This window comes from Galleria mellonella, unplaced genomic scaffold, assembly GCF_026898425.1.
Source record: "Galleria mellonella isolate WM207_F2 unplaced genomic scaffold, CSIRO_AGI_GalMel_v1 utg1634, whole genome shotgun sequence".
Lineage (NCBI taxonomy): Eukaryota > Metazoa > Arthropoda > Insecta > Lepidoptera > Pyralidae > Galleria > Galleria mellonella.
The window spans coordinates 1,098,981-1,123,684 of NW_026442007.1; positions in this window are offsets into that span (position 1 = coordinate 1,098,981).

Sequence of the window (24,704 nt, forward strand, 5' to 3'; positions counted from 1 at the left end):
CTGTGCCCAACAGGGTCCATAATTGAAACGTTATGAACTAATTATATTATGGAATGCAATAAGAAATAATATATATATATATATATATATATATATATATATATATATATATATATATATTTTTTTTTAGTTGCATATTACCAATGATAAAATGTGTGAAAGCAACTTTTACAATATTATTACATTATCATATTATTGTACCACATTTTTAGTAATAAATTTAATTCAATTCAATTGTTGCGAAGCAAAATTTGCTTCTAGACGCGGTTAGAGCGCGATCTAAAATATTTTCATACTAGTTGTATAGATAGATAGATAGATAATTTATTTGCATCACTTACAGCAACAGACACAAATGCAAAGTGAAAAAAGATAAAAAAAGATACATGTACAAAAACTAAAAAAAAAAAAAACAAAAAACAACAACAATTCTGCATAAAATGAGTAACAATTTTTTTTTCTTTATGCGTGTGCCACAGTCATACAAAATGGCCACAACTCAGCTTTTTGCTTTGCCCTAAAAAGAGCATCCTGTAGTTTTACTATCCTATAGTTATACATGTATCCTGTAATTTTTTTCCATCCATCCGCCTATCGTTACAAAATTTCTCATTTATAATATTAATAGGATTATATGTCTATATGTCACTTTTTTTTCATTGGTGTTTTGTCACAATTGAACTAATTTGATTTGTGAAGCAAAATTTCATCATCATCATCATATCAGCCTTGATCTATCCACTGCTGAACATAAGTCTCCCCCTTGGGGGGTTCTGGAATTTATGAATCTGGAAATTGTGACCAGCGAAATTGTAACGTTGCATTTTGAGCTCATCCGTTATTCGACCTACATACTACTCAACTTTCTGTTGGCCTTACACTTGCATAATTCTAGCCTTATCTTCATTAATACTATGAAGGCTAAATACTTGCTATGCATATAATGCAATTATTTCTGTTATTAGTCAAATTATTTTAATGTAAAATATGCACATTTTTTTTTGTTATAATAATAAGTAAGCAATTTTGTAAATAATTTTGCCTTCAACTGATTTAAAAAATGTAGTCAATTCCATACTTTACTTCTTTTAATTACTTTTAACTATATACTTTACATCATTATCATATGAGATCTTAATTGTCCACTGGTGAGCCTTCCCCATAAGGGCAGTTTTGCCAGTAGTTGCCACGCTTAGCAAGCATTCTACGCCGGGACCACACGGCGATATATTTGGCGTTTTTTTTTTGATGGATGAAAATAGTATGGTAACCCCGTCTGCGCTAACGGGATACGCTGACGAAGCATCAGTGAAGGGTGATAGATGAGAATGAAAACAGGTCAGTTAGCCCATCATGATGAATTCATCAGGAATTAACCATGATAGTTTTAAGGGGGAACAGCGAGGAGGTCGACCTGGTTGGGTATATTGTTAGCAATAGGATTCTCAGTCTCCATTACTAACAATCCCTTTCCCCCTAATATTTGGCATGTTATGCATCAAGTCTGCACCGATTTTAACTATTTTTCAGAAAGGATTGAAGGTGATTTATTCAAACTGAAATAAATTTAAGGGAATAATGTTTCCCTGCCGAGGTTTCCGTAGGAGCTATATTATGGGGTTCTTGAAAAAAGGTTTATTAAGGTTCCTTCAGGGAAGGCAACGTGCACGTGACACACAGTACAGTGACCCTTTACCATTAGACCGGCTGTATGCCTATTTGCCAACTTGTGGTATAAAAAAGGGACTTAAAAAGGAAAGAAACTCAATTTATTTTTTTTATTCCGTCACAACGTGTTATTTTTGCCTATTTGTTTTATTCTGTAATCCCTATCATAGGTACAATCCTGTTGAACCTAAACACACAACCCGATATAGGGTTCTCGGAAATATATTCCAATAGAATTATAAATAATATTTTTTTATTAAATATTTAAAAATTTCTATTATAAAATTAAAATATATACATAAAGGTACAAAAAGCAGTCTTATCGCTAGGGCGATCTCTTACAGACAACCTTTGGATAAAGAAGAACAGATATGTTTGTTATCTCATAATTCCGTTTGGGATTTGGATAAGACCGAATTGGGATAAGACCGTTCACCGACATAACGATTGGAATGATTTTGGTGGACGCTACCCCCCACATTTCGGTCACCTCGTGAGCCAGGTCGAGATATTTTCTCTTTTTCTCGGTTTCGGCTTTCACGAGGTTCTCGTCATGCGGTATGGTGACATCCACCATAAACTATTATTATTATTTTTTGAATTTTACTAAAATTCTCATCTCCCCTCTTAAGGAGAGGAGATGGCAACTAACCCCTGGCAGAAGCACAGTTGGCCGGGGTTCAGGGCAACAGGGAGAGAAACCGGCGTACAATGCGGGCAGAATCTAAGAGCACCGCTTTCTGCATCTTTCCCGGGAGTGAGCCGCCTCGGAATCCCAACTGTCTGAGATGTTGTTCCAGACTGGTTGGGATAAGACCATTCACCGACATTACGATTGGGATGATATTATTATTACTATTATCTATAGAAACAGAATATAATTATTATAGGCCTTCATAATTGTTATCTATTCGAATTATGTTTATTTCATGGGTAAAATTGTCATAAATTTCTTAGTCAACAAACAGTAATAGCATTCGTCGGATCCGACCTATGGCAGGATGTCTATCCGGTTGCATTCGCATACATAATTTTTATATGTGGTACTAGTTTTTTTCCCGCTGCTTCGTACGCTTGAATTTTTGAAGTAGGAAAACCAGAGGGAGACTTTGTACAAAAGTCGATTGCTTAGGTACCTCTGTCCCATTCGTGTTTCAACCGTTGAAGCAGTTGTGTTTGCATGGCTGTGTTTCGGTTTGAAGGGTGGGATATGGCGTGAATTTACTGGGTACAGAGGAATAACACCTGAGTCCTCAGGAATGGTAAAGCATGGGGGTATCATGGGCGAAACAGTATACTCTGTTATGTCCATGGTACTGTTCATGTCTATAGGCGACGGTTACCACTTTCCATAAGGTGGGCCGTCAGCTTGTTTGCCATTCTAAGTTGTATATATATATATATATATATATATATATATATATATATATATATATATATATATATAATATCTAATATAATAAATCCTATAACATTTTCATCAATTATGATTTATTAATTTAGATCCAACAGATCTACATACTATTTAATTTTTTTATGCAACTTACGACAGCTACCTGATGAAAAGTGTAATAGTGAAATACAAATATTAAATAGTTATGACATATTTAATTATTCTTGACAATCGATTAAATGCAAATTGATAAAAGACAAAAGGCTATTAAGAAAAAAGTGTACAGTAAATTTTTAAAATCTTCTATATAATTCTACAAGTCGTTATAATTTATAAAATTAATTATATTAGATTTATAATGGCCATTTAAATTAGTCGGCAGGATATATTAAACATGACTGAAGCCGTTTTGTAATTAGATTAACGTACTAATTAAAATCTAATTAAAATCTAATCTAAAATTTTTATGACTAACTTCAAAAAAAAAAAAAAAAAAAAAAAAATATATATATATATATATATATATATATATATATATATATATATATATATAAACTGTACTATCAGGTAATGCACTATAGCAACCTAACAGGAGGGATAGTAATAGGGATTAGTAGCCCCATTGCTAGCAATATACCCTATCAGGTCGACCTCCTCGTGGTTCCCCTTGGAAACCATCGTGATTGATTTATTGTTAGGTTCATCACTGTGGGCTAACTGGCTTGTTTTTATTATCATTCCTCACTTGGTGTCCTGCCATTGTATACCGATAGTTCAGATGGGGTTACAGTTCCATTATTATCAATAAAAAAAAAAAACTATGTGACAAATTGCGTATGGGTTCGCATAGCATGAGTTGTCGAGTGGTGACATCTTGCAGGCAAGTGTAGTATGGGATAGCTCCTCTCGAGATGGAGTGATGATTTCAAAAATTGATGCAGGGAGTCGCCGTACATGTGTACCTCGCATTTTTTTATACAACTTAGAATGGCCAACAAGCTGACGGCCCACCTGATGGAAAGTGGTAACCGTGGCATATAGACATGAGCAGTACCATGGACATAACAGAGTATATTGTTTCCCCCATGATACCTTCCATGCGTTGCCATTTCTGAGGACTCAGATGTTGTTCCTCTGTACCCAGTAAATTCACGCCATATCCCACCCTTCAAACCGAAACACAGCCATGCAAATACAACTGCTTTACGGTTGAAACACGAATGGGACAGAGGTACCCAAGCAATCGACTTTTGTGGTTAAATATGAGAGAGACCTACGTTCAACAGTGGTTGATGGATAGGCAGTAATGATGTCAACATCTATAAAAAAATCTTATCCCACATTATTTACACTCTTGTTCAAATAGTAGAAATGTATATAAGAAAAGGCGGTCTTATCGCGTGTCCGTAGCAATGTTGATAGCTTATCAGCAATAAGACAGCTGTCAGAAGCGACACGTTAATATGATAAGTACGAAAAATCATGTCTTTTAGTGGTTTATTTTTAATCACCTGACCTGACAGAGAAGTTATTCAATTCGATTATTGTTTACATTCCCTAATATACTCATATGCATCGATTCGTCATTTCAGCCATTATTCGTCCACTGCTGGATGTAAGCCCCCCATAGACTGCCACAAAGAGCAGTCCTGAGCCACCTGCATACACTGACTCCCTGTAATGCATTTGAGGTCATCAGCCCATCTAGTGGGGGGAGGGGGTCGACCTACACTGCGTTTGCTCGTACGCGGTCGCTATTCAAGATCATTGTTATCCCTATTCATCAGTTGTGAACAGATAATTCTTTACAATCGAAATACCATTCGATTACTCACTTATTCCTATTATTATTACTAGCTTTTGCCGGCGACTTCGTCCGCGTGACCGGGATATGTTTACTGACCGGGAAATTACCCTATATTCTTCTTCAGTCTATATAGTACGTATATACCAAATTTAATAGTGATTGGAAAAGCTGTTAAGGTGCTATAAGGTGACAAACAAACAAGCTCACTTTCACATTTATAATATTTGTAACGATAAATATGTAAGTTACTCGTAGCATGTTTGTTATAATTTAGTGCTTTGAAATTTCTACTAATCGTTAGTAAAAATATTCAAACACTATTTAGGACGGAATTCCTTTTTAATAGGCTACAATTTAATAAATATATATATTTAATAAATATTAATCCAGTCTTTTACATGAACGAAATTGTGGGCCAAAACTAGTAATATATTACTTTACATATAAACTAGGACGACTACAAAATCGTAAAGTGACTGAAAGACTTTGTTCAACCACTACTCGAAATTGCTAATCTTAAAACATCTAAGTAATCACTTATAAGGTAATATCCTACATTCTTTCAATGTACTTATAACTTACGAGAGATAACGAATTCGCTCGGACGAAGCTGGGGCATACAGTTAGTTTTTTTTATATCAGATAAGAAATATCAAAGCCAAGCCTTTCTCTCACGACGTGATCGCCTCAATTCCGATAAATGCGCATCTCAAAAGTACTCAGTAACAAACGGGATTGTTTACAAGTAGGTGTTGCCCTCAAAAACAGATGTTTCGATCGTGAAAATTTAAAATCGATTACTAAGTAAGTGCCACACAATGACAATGAGTTCCCCGTCGAGGTTATTCCAAGAGACTACAGCATTTGGTTCTTCAAAAGAGTTAAGCAGAATATTAGACAATACCTACCAGAGGGAGACTTTGTACAAAAGTCGTTTGCTTGGGTACCTCTGTCTCATTCGTGTTTCAATCGCAAAGCAGTTGTGTTTGCATGGCTGTGTTTCGGTTTGAAGGGTGGGATATGGTGTGAATACAGTACTGGGTACAGAGAAATAAAACCCGAGTCCTCAGGAATGGCAACGCATGGGGGTAACATAGGCGAACCAGTTCTGTTATGTCCATGGCACTGTTTATGTCTATAGGCGATGGTTACCACTTTCCATCAGGTGGGCCGTCAGCTTGTTTGCCATTCTAAGTTGTATATAAAAAAAAAGTATACGATTTTTGTACAAAATCTTCATCTGGTGAACCGTAGACAGGAATATCGTCATAGTCGTAGAATACTGACGGATCTGACAAATATGTATTACATAATATAGATCCGTCAGTATTCTACGACTATGACGATATGTCTACTATATATACTATATCTATCTATATTTACTATATGTATCTACATGTATAAAGTTGCAGGTAACGGTTCGCTATTAATAATTAACCTATATATTTGACCCAATTTCATTTAAATCAATAACACTATTAGTCAACGTATGTAACAGTCGTGATCATTAAGTTATTAGTGAATAAAAGTAAATAAATAACTTAGTGATTATAAACAATACTTATTTAGTTACTTAATTAATTACTATACGAGGTCTGTCCGGAAAGTTCGTATAAAAGTGTTCTGGAATGCGAGAAAGAGGAGTGGGGAGGCCAGGTAAGCGCAGGACCCCTTCCTTATGTCCCTAACAATGCTTCAGTTCTGGTCTGACCGCCGTGCGGTGCGAACTGGCTTGTCACGCCATCTGTGAAGTTTGAAGAAGTGTGAAGAAACCCCGTCGGCATGGAGCCCGCTTCCGTTGAAGAGCAGCGCGTCGTAATCAAGTTTCTCTCGAAACTCGGCAAGAATGGCCGTGAAATTTTTGCCGATCTCAGAACAGTTTATGGGGATGATGCTGTGAAGGAACCAACCGTCCACAAGTGGCTAAAAAGATTCAGAGAGGGCCGAGAAAGCGTTCAAGATGACCCACGTTCAGGACGTCCTTCCACTTCACATTCCGACGAAAACGTGGAAAGAATTCGAACTTGTGTTAATGGGGACCGTCGTTTAACGGTCAGACAGGTGGCTGAAGAGCTTAATTTGGGCAAAACCGTGGTCCACGAAATTCTAAGAAACGAACTTCAAATGAAAAAAATTTGCGCCAAGATCGTTCCGTGAGTTTTTGAGTAAAAATTCCATTACGGTGACCGAACACCCCCCTATTCGCCGGATTTGGCCCCGTGTGACTTCTTCTTGTTCCCAAAAACCAAATTGGTACTTCGGGGGCGGCATTTGGGGGACATAAATGAGATAAAAAAAGCTACGACGGGGCAGCTGAGAAACCTACAACCAGAGGACTTTCAAGGAGCCTTCTCACAGTGGAAACGGCGTTGGCACAAGTGCATTATGTCACAGGGGGAGTACTTTGAAGGGGATAAAATTGATTTACCTGAATAATTGTAAAATAAAATTTTTAAAAAACTTTTATACGTACTTTCCGGACAAACCTCGTATCAGCTGTTAACTGCCTACAGCTGAACAAAGACTTTCCCCATAAGAGAGGTTTAGTTAGTAGTTGCTATGCTTGGCAGGCGGGTTGGTAACGCAATTAAGCCTTGGTGATGTTATAAGGACGCTGCTACTCATCTCTCGACCATTAACTTCACTTAGTCGCCTTTTACGACACCTTTGACCTATCATAAAAGGCAAAGAGGGAGAGGAATTGGTAGCAGCGTCTCCAAAACCTAACTGTGGTTACCAATCCGTGGCAAAACTTCTCTAGGAAGAGGCTTATATTTAGCAATGGACAGTTAATAGCTAATATGATGATAAAGTAATATTTCTATCAATTGTCTGCTACCCATTTTACCAGAGGGAGACTTTGTACAAAAGTCGTTTGCTTGGGCACCTCTGCCCCATTCGTGTTTCAACCGCAAAGCAATTGTGTTTGCATGGCTGTGTTTCGGTTTGAAGGATGGGATATGGCGTGAATTTACAGGGTACAGGGGAATAACACCTGAGTCCTCAGGAATGGCAACGCATGGGGGTATCATGGGCGAAACAGTATACTCTGTTATATCCATGGTACTGCTCATGCTCATGTCGTCTCTGGCGACGGTTGTCACTTTCCATCAGGTGGGCCGTCAGCTTGTTTGCCACTCTAAGTTGTATAAAAAAAGAAAACCATATAATAGCTAGCTAGCTAGCAATCTGTGTTTAGTTGGCTAATATGTTTACAGGTATTTTTTTTAGAAGGGCCAAATTAAAAGTACCCGTAACCGGCGAGCATGTATGAAAATATTGATAAATATGGAAGAAGCGAAAGAGGTTTGTTTGAATCGAAGCATTTGGCGTTCCATTGTTTCTGCCTACCCTAATGGGAGACAGGCTTGACAGATATGTATGTATGTATGTATGTATTTTTTTTTAATATTCACATCTTCCCTCTTAAGAAGGAGAAATGTGAATACTTTATTAATATTATAGGAGAATATGGCGTGAAAGTTGATTAAATATATGTACGTATTTATACTTTTGATTACTAACCATTCAGTTAATTAATTACTTACAATTAGTAAGTTAAAAGTTTTAATATAATTATTATTAACGCAAGTACAGCCAAAGAAGAAATATGAGCCAGTAACAGCTCCGGCATGCGCACAGGAACAAGTTATTGCCCTCCCCGTCCCCCTCGCCCCTCGCTCCGGATGTGGGACGAGTGTCAACCTGCGCCGGCGCAAGAATTTCGTTTGCCCTTTAGTTTTGATGGCGCATTCCACCGATCATCAAAAATTAGGGCTGGCACATAAATGAGTTTAATATTAGTCGATTGGTTTATTTTTTGATGTTTTATTAATCGTAGAATTTTGTCATATTTAATCTATTTAGGATTGGCGGATTTAGAAATTAAATGTACTTTTACGATCCCAAATAAAGCAATAGGCATATTCATATACTCTTATATTTTTTGTTTTTTTTTTTTATGTTGCATATTTTTGATTTGGTTTGTTATTATTGTTTGTGACAAAAATTTGACAGAATTTTTAAACATTTATTTTTAAACAATACAAATTTAATTTTAATTGTTTAATAACTAACGATGTAATCCGGTTTCGCAAGGAATAGATTTAAGAGGCAAATTTTTGATATTTTGATTTACATTATTGTAATTTACGTATTGGGCTCCATTGTTTGAAAACAGTATTGTAATTAGCATAATCTCTCACTTGCTAATAATGTAGTTTTTTATAGGTGTAAGAATTTTGAAAATCTAAGTAGTTTTTGAGTTTATTCATTATAAACAATATTAAACTGTCAATTTATTAATTTAATTCTATAGTCGCTGTTCTCCTAATGTCTGTAATAATGAATGTTATGCAGAATAAATATTAAAGTACAAATTTGATGCTGTATTATGTAATATTTATATTATTAATGTATTTATTTTTACTATTTTTATTTTATTTTATTTCAATAGGTACATATTACAGAGAATTAACAATGGTATATTAATTTATACAGTACAATAATGTTTTGTTCAAGCGAACTCTCCAATAATATACGTACACAGCACGATCAAAACATAAACACACAGACAAACAAGTATGTTAACACATAATATAACAAAAAATTATTTAACTTACACATTAACAACTGTAAAGGTAAATATATAAATACATAGGGGGGAAAGGGATTGTTAGTAATGAGATTTAACAGCCTCTTTGTGTAGCAATACAGGGAGTATTGCTAGCAATGGGGCTGTTAGTTAGGGTTGCAAAATAGCAAATTACCAAATCAGGTCGACCTCCACGCGGTTCTCCCTGGAAACTATAGTGATTAATTCTTGTTCAATTGATCACGATAGGCTTACTGACCTGCCTTCATCCTCACCTGTCACCCTTCACTAGCCCCGCCAGCGTATACTGATAGTGTAGGTGGGGTTACCATTCCATTATCAACCATTAAAAATATACAAATACATGGATAATCATACATATATACATACGAGGGTCATTTGAAAAGTTCTTAGCCTAACATACTTAATGAAACCACACGATTTTGAGTTTATTTTTATTTTTCAACATACTCTCCTCCGAGCTCAAAACACTTTTTCCATCGACCCGGTAAGGCTTCGATGCCCGTTTTAAAAAAATCTTCGTCTAACTCCTCAAAATAAGCGTCCACGGCGGCTATGACCTTTTCATTTGTAAAAAAATGTTTACCACATAAAAATTTTTTCTGCCTTGGGAACAGATAAAAGTCGGACGGTGCTAAATCCGGTGAATATGGGGGATGAGTAGGTACATACACATACACCACAGCGTATATATATATATTACGTATTGATTTGTATTCGGTTACTTTGCTATAAATAAATAAATACATAAAAAAATCTTTCCTCTTTGTAATATCAGTATACAAATATAGATTATATAAACACTAAAAAACCTATAAAATTTCGATGGTCACATTCAAGTATATATATCGTAAATTCTTTTTTATTTTTAATACAAAAAGTAATCTTGTCAACGGCAACAGATGAGCCGACGTCATTGAGGGCATGTTGTTGATGACAATATTCGATAAGCATTTATGAAATGTTGACCTTGATTTGATAATTTTTATCTACTCGAGTGTATTGACACAATATTTTAATCTCACACAGTGGTCGATAAAAACAGTATGATGATTTTTACGATAAATAATAATGAAGGGGTTTCTGTCTATATGTCTACAATTTCTTATTCTTGTAAGTATAGATAGGGCGTATCTAGTTTATTGAATTTTTTTTATACAACTTAGAATGGCAAACAAGCTGACGGCCCACCTGATGGAAAGTGGTAACCGTCGCCCATAGACATGAGCAGTACCATGAACATAACAGAGTATACTGTTTCGCCCATGATACCCCCCATGCGTTGCCATTCCTGAGGACTCGGGAGGATTCCTCTGTACCCTGTAAATTCACGCCCTTCAAATCGAAATACAGCCATGCAAACATAACTGTTTCACAGTAGAAACACGAATGGGACAGAGGTACCCAAGCAATTCTACAATATTCTTGTATTCTACAATAGAAGTGGAATAGAAATTATTTTTATTTAAATAGATTTATTTGCCATGTTTTTAAATCTACATTTTTTATGATTCTATTGTTATAAGTTCGGAATGTTGTTATTTGTTGAATAGAATACATAAGAAATTCCATAATGACTTTTTTCAAATCAATGTATGTATTAGTACATTACTGCAGCAGCCAGCAATTGAGGTATTGATGGACGAACGTGCAAATGTGACCAAGGCATAGCCGAGGCACACATACGTGAGTCCATCAATGCCTAGTTGTGGCCAAGGCTTGTATAGTACTTTTCTCAAACAATGCGCGGAAATAAAAAACACAATTTTACTTTTTAAGTTCAATGACGAATACCGAACAATAATAATTTTTCATGCGCCATAATGTTCCCTTCTTTTTTTTTTCAATAAACAGCTTTCTATTTGCAAGCCAGTTCGAAATTTAAATAAAACATTTTATTAGGTACCTCCTAGGTAGCCATGTTTCGAAGTAAAAGTCATTCTATTTTTAAATTACAGGACAGATATGAGTTTACATAGTAATTTATCTGGCCGCAAAACACGACAGATATGGATTTTCATACAACTTTTGCCGGCCGCTGCCCGCATGTATCTGCCCAGTACGGCAATTTTTATTTATATCTAAGAAGATTGTCAGAATAATGCTCACATTTCCAAGCATGTTTGAGAAAAAAATATTTATATATTTGTATGTAGTTATAACTAACTAATTTACTGGGTACAGAGGAATAACACCCGAGTCCTCAGAAATGGCAACGCATGGGGGGTATCATGGGCGAAACAGTGTAGTCTCATGTCTATAGGCGACGGTTACCACTTTCCATCAGGTGGGCCGTCAGCTTGTTTGCCATTGTAAGTTGTATAAAAAAAAAACTTACATTAATGGTGTTATGTTCTTTACCTATCTCAATAACTGTAATATATACCAATATATACCTTTTTTTTTCCGTGTGGAAAATCTTAATAATCCCTGTTTGACTATAAAAAATAGTGACGTTATTTCCTTGCGCTTTTTATTTGTAAAAATTCTAAATTCTCAAAGCATATAATTCAATATTTATTCAACAAAGTCTGGTCTTGACAGCCCTAGGCGCATCCCCCACACGGGAGGCTCGGATGTGGTATGAATGTGTAAATAGATTAAAACACACACACATAAAAATAGTTTTGTAAACATTCCGTGACCTTGTATGTACTTGAGTGTAGGGATGAGAGATAGAGGCCGAGTATCAAATGGTAGGTATCGAATATATACATACATATATATATATATAAGTTGTATAAAAAAAAACTACAATTGGACAATCGCCAAGGAGGGGAGGGGCAATATTAAGTAGTGGTCAAATAAAATTTACCAACAAAAATGCTCACGACTGTGATCCTTATGATATAGTTAGTGTCATTTGCTGGCTGTTGCCATTGTGGTGAATACCATACGTGTCCACATTTCGGTTGGCATATTTGAACCTCGGACCTTGTTTAATAACTCAGCTGTAAGCGTTATATTTTGATAAAACCATATTGTGCGCTTTGTATATGTAATTTTCATTAATCCCACATAAAGCCGTGACTGGTGGCGCCCTCACGTCCGGTGTTAGTACTCACGCGGAAGGTAAATACCATTGTGAATTTGTTTTATAATGTACTAGCGATCCGCCCCGGCTTCGCATTCGTGGTGTCAGTGTACAGTGATTAATAATATTACTATTGTATCTGACTAAATAGCTTTTTTTGTGCAATTTGGCTTTAAACAAGCTGACGGCCCACCTGATGGAAAGTGGTAACCGTCGCCTATAGACATGAGCAGTTCTATGGACATAACAGAGTATACTGTTTCGCCAATGATACCTCCAAATAGCTTTCGATAACTTTCCAAATTCCACTTAATTGTATAAGATAAATGTTTTTTTTTCATCACTATATCAGCTGTTAACTGCCCATTGCTGAACATAGAACTCCCTCTGGGGGGGTTTGCCAGTAGTTACCACGCTTGGTAGGTGGGTCGACGGACGCAGTTTGGCTTTGGTGATGTTTTAAAAGAGATGTTGCTGCCCATCCATTATCCATTGCAGTTCCCCCTGGAAACCATAATGGTTAATTCTTGTTCCATTGGTCACTGTAGGCCAACTGCTCTGCCTTCATCTTTACTGATCTCCTTTATCCTGACTTGCTATCACCTTTCACTGGTACCCTGCCAGCGTATACCGATAACGCAGGCGGGGTCATCATTCCATCTTCACTCATTAAAAAATCCCTTGAATATTAAGTTCCCTTAGTCGCCCCTTACGACACCCACTGGAAAGAAAGGGGTAGCCCATTCTATGCCGGGACCACACGGCACACGGCTATTTGTCTTGTATCTAATGTATTCAGCCATGTTTTTTAGAACCCTAAATGTACCAACCATCTGGACGAGTGGCGGTCCTCCACCGTGCGTTTTTCAAAGCACTTTCTCCCACGCACAACCACTCTTTGGAATCAACTTTCAGTAGCAGTATTTCCGAACCGATACGACAACATAACCTTCAAGAAAAGAGCATATTCCTTTTTAAAAGGCCGGCAGCACAGCTGCAATGCCGTTGGTGTTGTGGGTGATCATGGGCGGCGGTAGTCACTTACCATCAGGTGAGCCGCATGCTCGTTTGCCCCCTGTGTTGTAAAAAAATGTGTTCCTTTATATTTTGTTTAATAACTTGGTGTAGATAGACTGCAGACGCTTTCAGTATCAAATACGAGAACCTCGTGCAAGACTCTTATTTGCATAACGTAACCATATACTGAAAGTTTTTTTCTACATAACATGTGCAATGACGCAATACGAATAGATAGGCTATTTATCGGCCGATGACTAATGCTTGACCGGGCAGGTGAATGACGATTAAAAAAAAGAGATAATTTTTTTCGGATTACTCGCAATCCGCATGTGAATTTAAGATGGTATTTATAAAGGCGCGTGGTCTATGGATTTTATGACGGATAATAAAAACATTCAATTTTCTTTTTCATACGCCATCTTGTGTGCCCGTGAAATAGGTAATGGTTCATGGTCTTTTAAAGAAGATAGGTGCTTCTCTTCATTACATCTTGGATGTTATGGGTACCGTTTTGTAACAGTTTATTTTAATAGTAATGCCCAACTCACTTGGATACCAACAATTTACAATTTTATTTTTCTAATCCGGAAAATAACTTTCTACATTCCATACTCACAGTTATTTTTATCCACGATACACTACCTGTAATATACGGCTTTGTTTACGTAAATTAGGATACAAACATGTTCTTAAAACATTAAAATCATTGTTCGTATTGTATTAAAAAACGTCGAAAAGGACGGGGTTGAACTCACATTTTTTGTCTCATGTGGTATAATTAATAATTCAGTTTGCTATATTATTATTATTATTATTTCAGCCGTTAACTGTCCACTGCTGAACATAAGTCTTCCCCATAAGGGGAGTTTTGTCAGTAATTGCGAAACTGTCTTGTTGTTGTTTTATAAATTTTATTATAATATAACTATTTAAGTAAAACTAAAAACGATAAATATATTTTACAGTATAACTGCACCAACCGGAGTATTTAGTAATGTTAAACCAAACATTGTGTTATATAAAAAATGCAAAACTAAATCATTCCAATAATATTTTTATACCACGAACATGGCAAATAACCGTCCAAGAATAGTTACAAAATTTCACATTTATACATAACATTTGTACGATAAGCTTTTGCAAAGCTTTCGTTTAATTTCAAAATTAACAGTTTCAAGCACCTCATGTACTTTCGACTGATTGGACGCCCATCGCATATCGGTTCATTCCAATCAGATTGATTGTAAAAAATGATCGCTGTATTTGCATGTGCCGTGTCAATTTGTGAACGGAGTAATTTACTGATTGAAACATCGGCTCAACAGATTCAATCATCGATATGCGCTTGACAATGATAGTGCTAATGATGAAAAGCGGATTGTCATCACAACGATTCATTACAGTGAAATACAATGCTTATATTAAACAAATTATAAATATAATTGTGAGAGACTGGTGCCTGAGATAGGTATAAGAATACCTGTATTACAGGTCACCAGGGCCTCACTCCGCAGGGTTACTTACTAAGCACTTGTAATACAATAAAAAAATCAATATAATAAACAAAACGACACGAATCTCGCAGCCATCGTGTCCTCTTTAGAAAGGAATTCAATAAATTTATGAATATTTTGCGATAGATTCGCGGTTTTGTAAATACGCATTGTTTGCTTTTTAACTTGAGAGATTTTTTTTTTATACAACTTAGAATGGCAAACAAGCTGACGGCCCACCTGATGGAAAGTGGTAATCGTCGTCTATAGACATGAGCAGTACCATGCACATAACAGAGTATTCTGTTTCGTCCATGATACCCCCCATGCGTTGCCATTCCTGACGACGCAGGTGTTATTCCTCTGTATCCTGTAAATTCACGCCATATTCCACCCTTCACACCGAAACACAGCCATGCAAACACAACTGCTTCACGGTTGAAACACGAATGGGACAGAGGTATCCAAGCAATCGACTTTTGTACAAAGTCTCCCTCTGGTAATATAGGATAGATTTAATCCTGATAAAAAAATTTAGGTAAGTATAGGTAGGGAGCTAAGCAATATGTTTTGTTGGGACAACTAATATCCTGCTGATAATGGGTGCCTTAACTGGATATGTGTCACTAGGGCATATACTACACAAGATGGGTCTATCCTCGGACACACTGTGCAGACTGTGCGGGGAGAAATCGGAATTCATAGAACACTTGATGTGCAACCGTGATTCGTTGGCAAAGACGACTGGAAAACGGACGATCCAGAGTCAGAGAACTACAGATATCTTAAACCGCGGGTTATCGTAAAGATAACATAGGTTCTATAAAATGATGGAATAAGGCAAGGGGAAGCACATAAAATCCTAATGGGTCGACGTGCTCCGGTTTAGCTGACCCCATACGCAAATAAAAGATAAGTTCCTGAAGACATTCTAATTGTTAAAGTTTCTAAAAGTGTTTGGATATTTGTTACTCAATCAAGCTTAACGGCTAAACGGATTTCAATGAAATTTGGTACACGAGTAATTTATTTTCTAACAGATACAGATTTTTCCCCTTATTCATGAAAATTACAAAGTTTTGTAGGAACAAACATATTTTTACTATTATGGCAAAAGAAAAAAAATATATATATATATATATATATATATATATATATATATATATATATATATATATATATATATATATATATATATATATATATATATACATAAAGCGTTTAGTAGATAGATCCGCAGAGACGGATTTTCTTCAAAATTAATCAACCTAAAGTAGTGGAAGTCGTGACAAATTGTTCTGCACCGCACCTTTACAACCATACATTCTCAATCATTAGTGTTCATAACTGTCGCCGTATTACAACGGAGTAGAGTCGAGTTTCCAACGACCAATTTAGTGGAGATTAACAATTGGAAAGATGATCCAACCATTTGTTGGACTGTTGTGAGGTGACCACATTTTTTGTTAGGAATTTCTGAATATTATATATTTTAAAATAGATATTAACTTAGACGGAAATTAAAAAATATCTATAGACATGATGGCTATTTTTTTATGCAACTTAGAATGGCAAACAAGCAAACGGTCCACCTGATGCAAAGGGAGACTTTGTACAAAAGTCGATTTGCTTGGGTACCTCTGTCCCATTCGTGTTTCAACCGTGAAGCAGTTTTGTTTGCATGGCTGTGTTTCGGTTTGAAGGGTGGGCGTGGATATGGCGTGAATTTACTGGGTACAGAGGAATAACACCTGAGTCCTCAGGAATGACAACGCATGGGGGTATCATGGGCAAAACAGTATACTCTGTTATGTCCATGGTACTGCTCATGTCTATAGGCGACGGTTACCACTTTCCATCAGGTGGACCGTCAGCTTGTTTGCCATTCTAAGGTGTATATAAAAATTCAATATTGAAATATGTTTGAAACAACTTAGAAATTATTATGGATTAATTTAATAAAATCCTAGACTGATCTTTTTAAAACTGAATACATGGTCACCCTACGACAAGATGGGTGTTTCCGATATAAAATTGTGGGCAATTGGTGGTCGGTGCCTTTGCCCATTTGTGAGTTATTGGGTCTTTTTGTAATCAGTTTTAATTAACATGGACGCGTATTTTACTGTTGAAAATCATGTCAAGGCGTTTTTGTCGTTAAATTTATTGTAAAAACTTCCAGAGTATCGGTATATACTGGTGGAGTATCAATGAGTTATAAGAGGTAAGGTTTGTTTATTTTTTTATTTATTTTTATACAACTTAGAATGGGAAACAAGTTGACGGCCCACCTGATGGAAAGTGGTAACCGTCGCCTATAGACATGAGCAGTACCATGGACATAATAGAGTATACTGTTTCGCCCATAATACCCCCGTGCGTTGCCATTCCTGAGGACTCAGGTGTTATTCCTCTGTACCCAGTAAATTCACGTCATATCCCACCCTTCAAACCGAAACACAGCCATGCAAACACAACTGCTTCACGGTTGAAACACGAATGGGACAGAGGTACCCAAGTAAATCGACTTTTGTACAAAGTCTCCCTCTGGTAGTAGTAGTAATGATATTAGTTCAGCCCACCGTGACGAATACAGAAATTAACCACTGGTTTAAATTAACCAACGCGTGGATTTCGACCTGATTGCTAGCAGTGACGTTGTTAGATCCCATTACTAATAACATTGCATGCCAAGTTGACTGAAAGTTAAGGCTACACAAAAATGTATAACATTATTTGACATTGACCGGTAGAGAACACCGTCCGGTTTTAAGTCCGCCATATGTATGTTCGTATGGCGGATATAAAATGAAATTATGTAGTTTCACCGTGCATTAAAGTTTAAATAAATAAATTATCTCTTACTTACCACATTCATCGTAATAAACTTAATTTAATTTCGTTTCGTTTCATTTAATTTCATTTAAAGATAAAAATAGATTTCATTTCATTTCAACAATCCTTTTCCTCTCCGCTACACAATATAATAAAATATATAATAATATAAAAAAAAAATACTCTACAGGGTGCGGTCCCTCCACAATTTAAAAGTAATTTTAAAAAAAAAAAAATAAACGATTGAAGTAGTACAGATGTTTTTATGTTCTAAGAAGCTCGATTTAGTAATCAACGTACGGGTGTAGTTTTGTACAATAAAGTGCATAGTAATTAATGTGTGGATGTCAGTAAATTGCAGTTGATATCGGCAAGCGGCTTCGTGTCGATAAAAGCACCACTATTGTGCAACAGTGTAAGGATATTGCAATAGATCTATTAAACTCGCTAGTTTTTATCAGTGACTTCGTTCACGTTACCGAGAATATATATATATATATATATATATATATATATATATATATATATATATATATATATATATATATATATATATATATATATATATATATATTATATATTTATTGACCGGGGTAAGAAACAACCTACCTTTTTCTTTATATTATGTGCACAAATTCGACTATCAAACAGTATTACTGCTATATAAATACATAAGAAAACTATATGTATATGTGTAGTATATTATTAACCAACTTGAAAAAAGGAGGGTCTTAATTCGGTTGTTTTTTATGTTTGTTACCTCATAACTTCGATTTGGATATTTTTTGTCTGAAAGAATTGATTTAGAGATTGGTTTCATAGGAATTTTATGAAAATAGGTTTTTCTAGTTAGGTCTGGTGTAGTTTTTAAATCAAGGTTTTGTCACAGTTGAGGTCGGATTTTTGTTGAACACTATCAATTTTTTTTAGCTGTTTGGAAGAGAATACATAAAATTACAACAGTTGCACCGACAAAAGGAAACTTTTAAATAAAAACAAAAATGATATGATTATAGCGGTACCAATTAGGCAACGCTCAACTTCTGTTCGAAGATCCCAAAATTGTACAAAATCCCAGCCTTACCATTTAAATTTTTCAAATTCATGTTTGGACTTTTTTATCACTGACGGCATGCAACTGTAAAACTGTTGTATGACGCAAAAACTACTGCATGAAATTTGATGTGGTATCGCAGAAGGTTTAAATTAAAATCGAATTTATACTTCATCTTCACAAGCTATCTAGAAGCGGTCTTATCCACTGGTTTTCTTACTTCGGAAATCCACGCATACGAAATAGTGGACAAAGATTTTTTTATACAACTTAGAATGGCAAACAAGCTGACGGCCCACCTGATGGAAAGTGGTAACCGTCGCCTATACACATGAGCAGTACCATGGACATAACAGAGTATACTGTTTCGCCCATGATACCCCCCATGCGTTGCCATTCCTGAGAACTCAGGTGTTATTCCTCTGTACCCAGTAAATTCACGCCATATCCCACCCTTCAAACCGAAACACAGCCATGCAAACGACTGCTTCACGGTTGAAACACGAATGGGGCAGAGGTACCCAAGCAATCGACTTTTGTACAAAGTCTCCCTGTGGTAAGATAGTTATATATATATTCTAAATGTAGTTTAAAATGTTATAAAATTTCGTCATTAACTGTGCTATCTGATATCCGCCTCGCGTGACCCGTGAACAATGAATTAAAATACCACATGGCCATGTAACTTCACACAAATGCATCGATTCGATACAGAAGCTCGTGATTACTACAAATGTAGATTGTGTGTAATTTTCATAATGTTTTCCTTTTATCTTTATGCGCTTTATTATAGTGAATAGTTTTCACTCGTAGCTTTATCTACGTGGTTGTGTTTCGGTTTGATGGCTGGGATATGGCAGTGAATTTACAGTGTACAGAGGAATAACACCTGAGTCCTCAGGAATGGCAACGCATGGCGGGTATCATGGACGAAACAGTATACTCTGTTATGTCCATGGTACTGCTCATGTCTATAGGCGACGGTTACCACTTTCCATCAAGTGGGCTGTCAGCTTGTTTGCCATTCTAAGATGTATAAAAAAAACATATGGCAGTCATAATAAAATTAACTAACTAGTGGTGTATTCATAGATAGATTAGATTTAAAATATGTGTTTGAATTTAGAACGCGGCGTCGTGTGTCTATAAATAAATAGCTTTTGCTCCGTAGAATTTTGTTCTGCAAAGAAAAAAGCGGCATCAATCGTGACAAAATTAATATGACACGAGACACGGGTATTGAAAAAAGAATGATAAAAATTGGCGCAAAAATGGCGTAATATACACATCGTTCGTGATGCACTGTTCATCCCAAAGAGTGACTGCTAGAAAACGCTACTGGCATTAAGTCCGCCTTTTGCACCAGATTGTCATTTGGTCAATAAAGTTGTTTAAATAAATTAAAAAAGTAAATAAAGGACATGAAAACTGAAAGGTTTTAATATCATTTATTAAGGGTTTCCTTTCAAAAGATTTCCAATAGAAGGAAGTTCCCAATTCGTTTGTATTTTTTTAATCTGCCGCGTTATCACCTTTTTCTTCCATTGAAAAGAGACACACTGATGTGGTTATGCACTATAACTTCCATGGTATATCACTATCATTCACACTGCGGAAGTAGGGGTTAGTAATAAGGTTTGGCAGCCCCATTGCTAGTAGTATACTCTGTTAGGTCGACCTCAACACGGCTTCTCCTGGATATCCTCGCGTGTGATGATAAATTTGCATGAAAGCAGGTCGGTCAACCCATTATCATTAATTAACCACGATGGTTTCTAGAGGGACCGCGTGAAGGTCAAGCTGTTTAGGTATATTGCTAGCAATGGTGACCCCATTAATTACTTCCCATCTCCCCCACCACCATGGTTATTTCATGTGGGAATCGTTACGATGGACCATCTGAACTGCTTTCGTCCTCACCTATCATCATTCACTGGTGCCGTGTCAACGTATACCTTAGCGCAGACGGGGTACCAATTTCTTTACTATTAATTTAAAAGAAGCCTTATCACTGACATTGCGTCTGTGATTATGTGTTCCACAAAAAAGTATCATTTGTGGGCAAACCAATTATTTTGTTTTAAAAACTAAACTACTCAATCTGTTTTAATAAAATTTCTATCAACCCAATCTGAAAGTACATTTTTTAGATAAAAAAGTTTTTTTCCAAAACGGTTTATAACTGACGGTGTTATCATGTAAGAAATATTAAAAAGAACATACAATCGACTCGAGAACGTCCCTCTTTTTGAAGTCGGTTAAAAAGACGATTGTATTGACCGATTCTGTCCAACATTCTATGCATATCGGCCGAGTGCATAGTAGAACCATGAATAAATCAATAGAAGCGTGCCGGTGCCTGGTTTTTCCGCGGTTCGTCGAACTTACGCATTCCGACCGCTTCAAAACACCACACGTCATGTTAAAATTTCATTGCACTACGGCACTTGATATATTCGCTTTAAAACTTAACATCTCTCGCTTTTCAAAAATAGATAGACATAGATAGATAGATACTCTTTATTGTTTCCTCCAAAAGATTACAATAGTAAACTTATTATAAATATAAACAATTACAAGAAATAATCACAATGAGAAAACAATGGGCGACCTTATCGCTAAAAGCGATCTCTTCCAGGCAACCTTTGGATGGAGAGAAGCAATTATAAACAATTTGGTAGAAGGCACGATGAAAAATTCTGTTAATTCTGAATATGGAGATGTAATATATAATAATATAAATATAGATATTATAATATTAGCAAAATAATTATAATAGTAATATAATAAAAAAATTTGACCGATACGACAACATAACCTTCAAGAAAAGAGTATATTTTTTAAAATACAGCACATTGCAATGCCGCTGGTGTTGTGGGTGATCATGGGCGGCGGTAGTCACTTGCCATCAGGTGAGCCGCACACACACATTGAGAAATTTTTTTAAAATGACACTGGGCACACACAATCAAAAATGGGCGTCTTGATTTAAAACAAAATTATTAGTTAAATGTCAAATTAGCCGAATAAATTTTGACACGTCTTTGACGCTCGATGTCCGTCTATATAATCTAAGGTTACAATTAATATTAGCTAATATACTCACTACTCTTAATTTGAAATTAATAAAATATACCAATACTGGCGACGTTTTAGAAAAAAGTTAAATAATTTATATTTGGAACACGGATCATGTGTTTAAAGTTTTGATTTAAAACAAGCAGGATTTTTCTACGCAAAGAAAAATTGTTTACACAAGTATTACGAGACTTATATGCAAGTAAAATAATGATTAAAATCGGTTCCTGAATTGGTGATGTAATCACGTGACACACAAAAAAATAATCACAAATTCAGTCTTCTTTTGAAAATTGTTTAATTGTCTATGAAGTTTGATAAATTTTGACACATGTTTTTAAAGAATTACGAAAGAGATTTATCGAGTAAGAATGAATGGAGATGTTGATAGGGGTCGCCCTAGATGGATAAATTTAGACCAAATAGACGACGTGCTAAAGAAGGGCCAAATTAAAAGTACTCGTAACCGGCGAGCGTGTATGAAAAGATTGACGAATGTGAATTTGGCGTTCCATTGTTTCTGCCTACCCTAATGGGAGACAGACGTGATCGGTATATATGTATGTTTTTAAAAAAGTATTAAAACTTATTAATATAATGAAGAAGTAAAGGAACAATTCTATTCAAGTATACGAATTAGCAGACGGACTATGAGTCAACGACCATGCAAATGAGAAGAATGTTTTATTATGACAATTTTAAATTATTTTATAACATTCCAATTGGCCAACGTTTAGAATATGGTATAGACGAACCGCCATTAGAATAACAAGATTTTTTAATATATAGTTTTTTTTTTCATATAGTAGGTACCTATTAAGATAAGTATTCTTGTTTAATGGGTAAAGACAGAACGATGCATTTGCCTTTTTTAAATATACCATTAAAATAATTATTAAAATATATTTCTTTTTTAAAAGGCTGGCAAGCAATATCTCTGGTGTAGCGGGTGTTCTTGGGTGGCAGTAGTCGTTTACCATCAGGCGGGTCGCATGCTCGTTTGTCTCGTGTGTTATAAAAAAACTAACAATTTGGTTTCACCGTTCACTGATGCCACCAGTGGAGGATGAAACAATGAATTCAATATGAATTTGTTAATTTGACAGGATACGATCCCTTCCCATCAAGATAAGTGGATTGTCATATTATCCTATGACATTCCAGGAATGTTTTTCATAACTCAGCCGATTCCTATTTCACAGTCATCTGGGAGCAATTATTAAATTTTTATATCTTAATTCTACTTTATGAGAAGATAAAAACAATATCTATGTTTGTGTGATAGAGTAATTTTTTGTTGAATTCTTGAAATTAGATAGAAAAAAAGCCTACCATAACAACACGTTCCATTGCTTGGCATATAGTTACAGTCAAATATTTAATATGCAATTATGTACTGTCATGCTGGCACTTTTATGTCAATTTTAATATTACGTTACAATACACATTACATTAAATTAATAACTCATAATACATAATTAACATTTTGCTCAATATACATAGAAGAAGATATAGGCTATTATTAATATGTTGGCCAGCTTGTTACAGGGTTTTGTTTTCAGTTTTATAATTTTTGCATCAACGAATAATAACTATCGTGAGTCATACTGTGTATGTACGCATTTTGTAAATGTTGCGATAATATTATATAAATATATAAATTAGTTTGTATTTAGGCAAGCATCTTTATTATTTCTTAATAGTAATAACCATACTCTTCTTATACTCAGGGTTTGCTGGAAGAGAACTCTTACAGAGTTAAGCTCGTCTGTTGTACATTTTTAATTAAAAAAAAATTATAACAATGTAATTTTTGTGTACAATAAAGTATAAATAAATATTAGATACATATAAGTTTATGTATAGAACACGTACGCACGAACCCTTTATTTGTATGTCTGTTCACGTATTTACGTACATATTTATTGCACATCATATAAAATAAACGTATACCTTAAGGAACATATTAAATTATCAACGTGTTGCTTACAACATTCATCTCCGCAGATATCTCGTCTATAGTTCAAATATTCCGCTTTCAATGAATAATACTCCGCAAAGAGTCCCCGGGGCCAAGTTTAATTAATATGGAGACAAAGCCCTTCCTCTGTTCAGGCCGCACCGATATGAGCCCGGGTAGACAGGCTCAAAAGAGCTGTTAGCATCTACAATTTCAATATGTTGAACACTAGTTGTAACGGGCGACTTCTTTTGCACTAAATTAGTCTTTTATTTTTTATAATATCCTTTAATTGTACGTTGCATATTTAGTTAACTATCAAAGCATATTTTTTTATAGATATACGGTAAATAGTACATGAAACACACAAGTAGCTAGAGTTAAATGTTTTTATGTTAATGGATTATGTATTATTGTGGCTGATAATAATTAATTATGTATTATTAATGTTAATGAATTATGTATTGTACACGATAATACATAAAATCTATTAGCACCAAAACTATTTCATTCTAGTTAATTGTATGTTTTTTTTTTTTTAATTTTAGTTTTTTTTTAGAATACATTGTCCTATTGATTCATTGTACTACTGAGAGTTCATACATTGTCGACTGATATTTACTCTAGCCATCAGTATTGGGTTTTTTGTATGTTTAAGAACATTTATGAATGATAAAAAAGTTATACTAAGATCGGTTATATAAATTGTTTTAAATATGAACTATTCCACTAATTTTCTAATTGTGA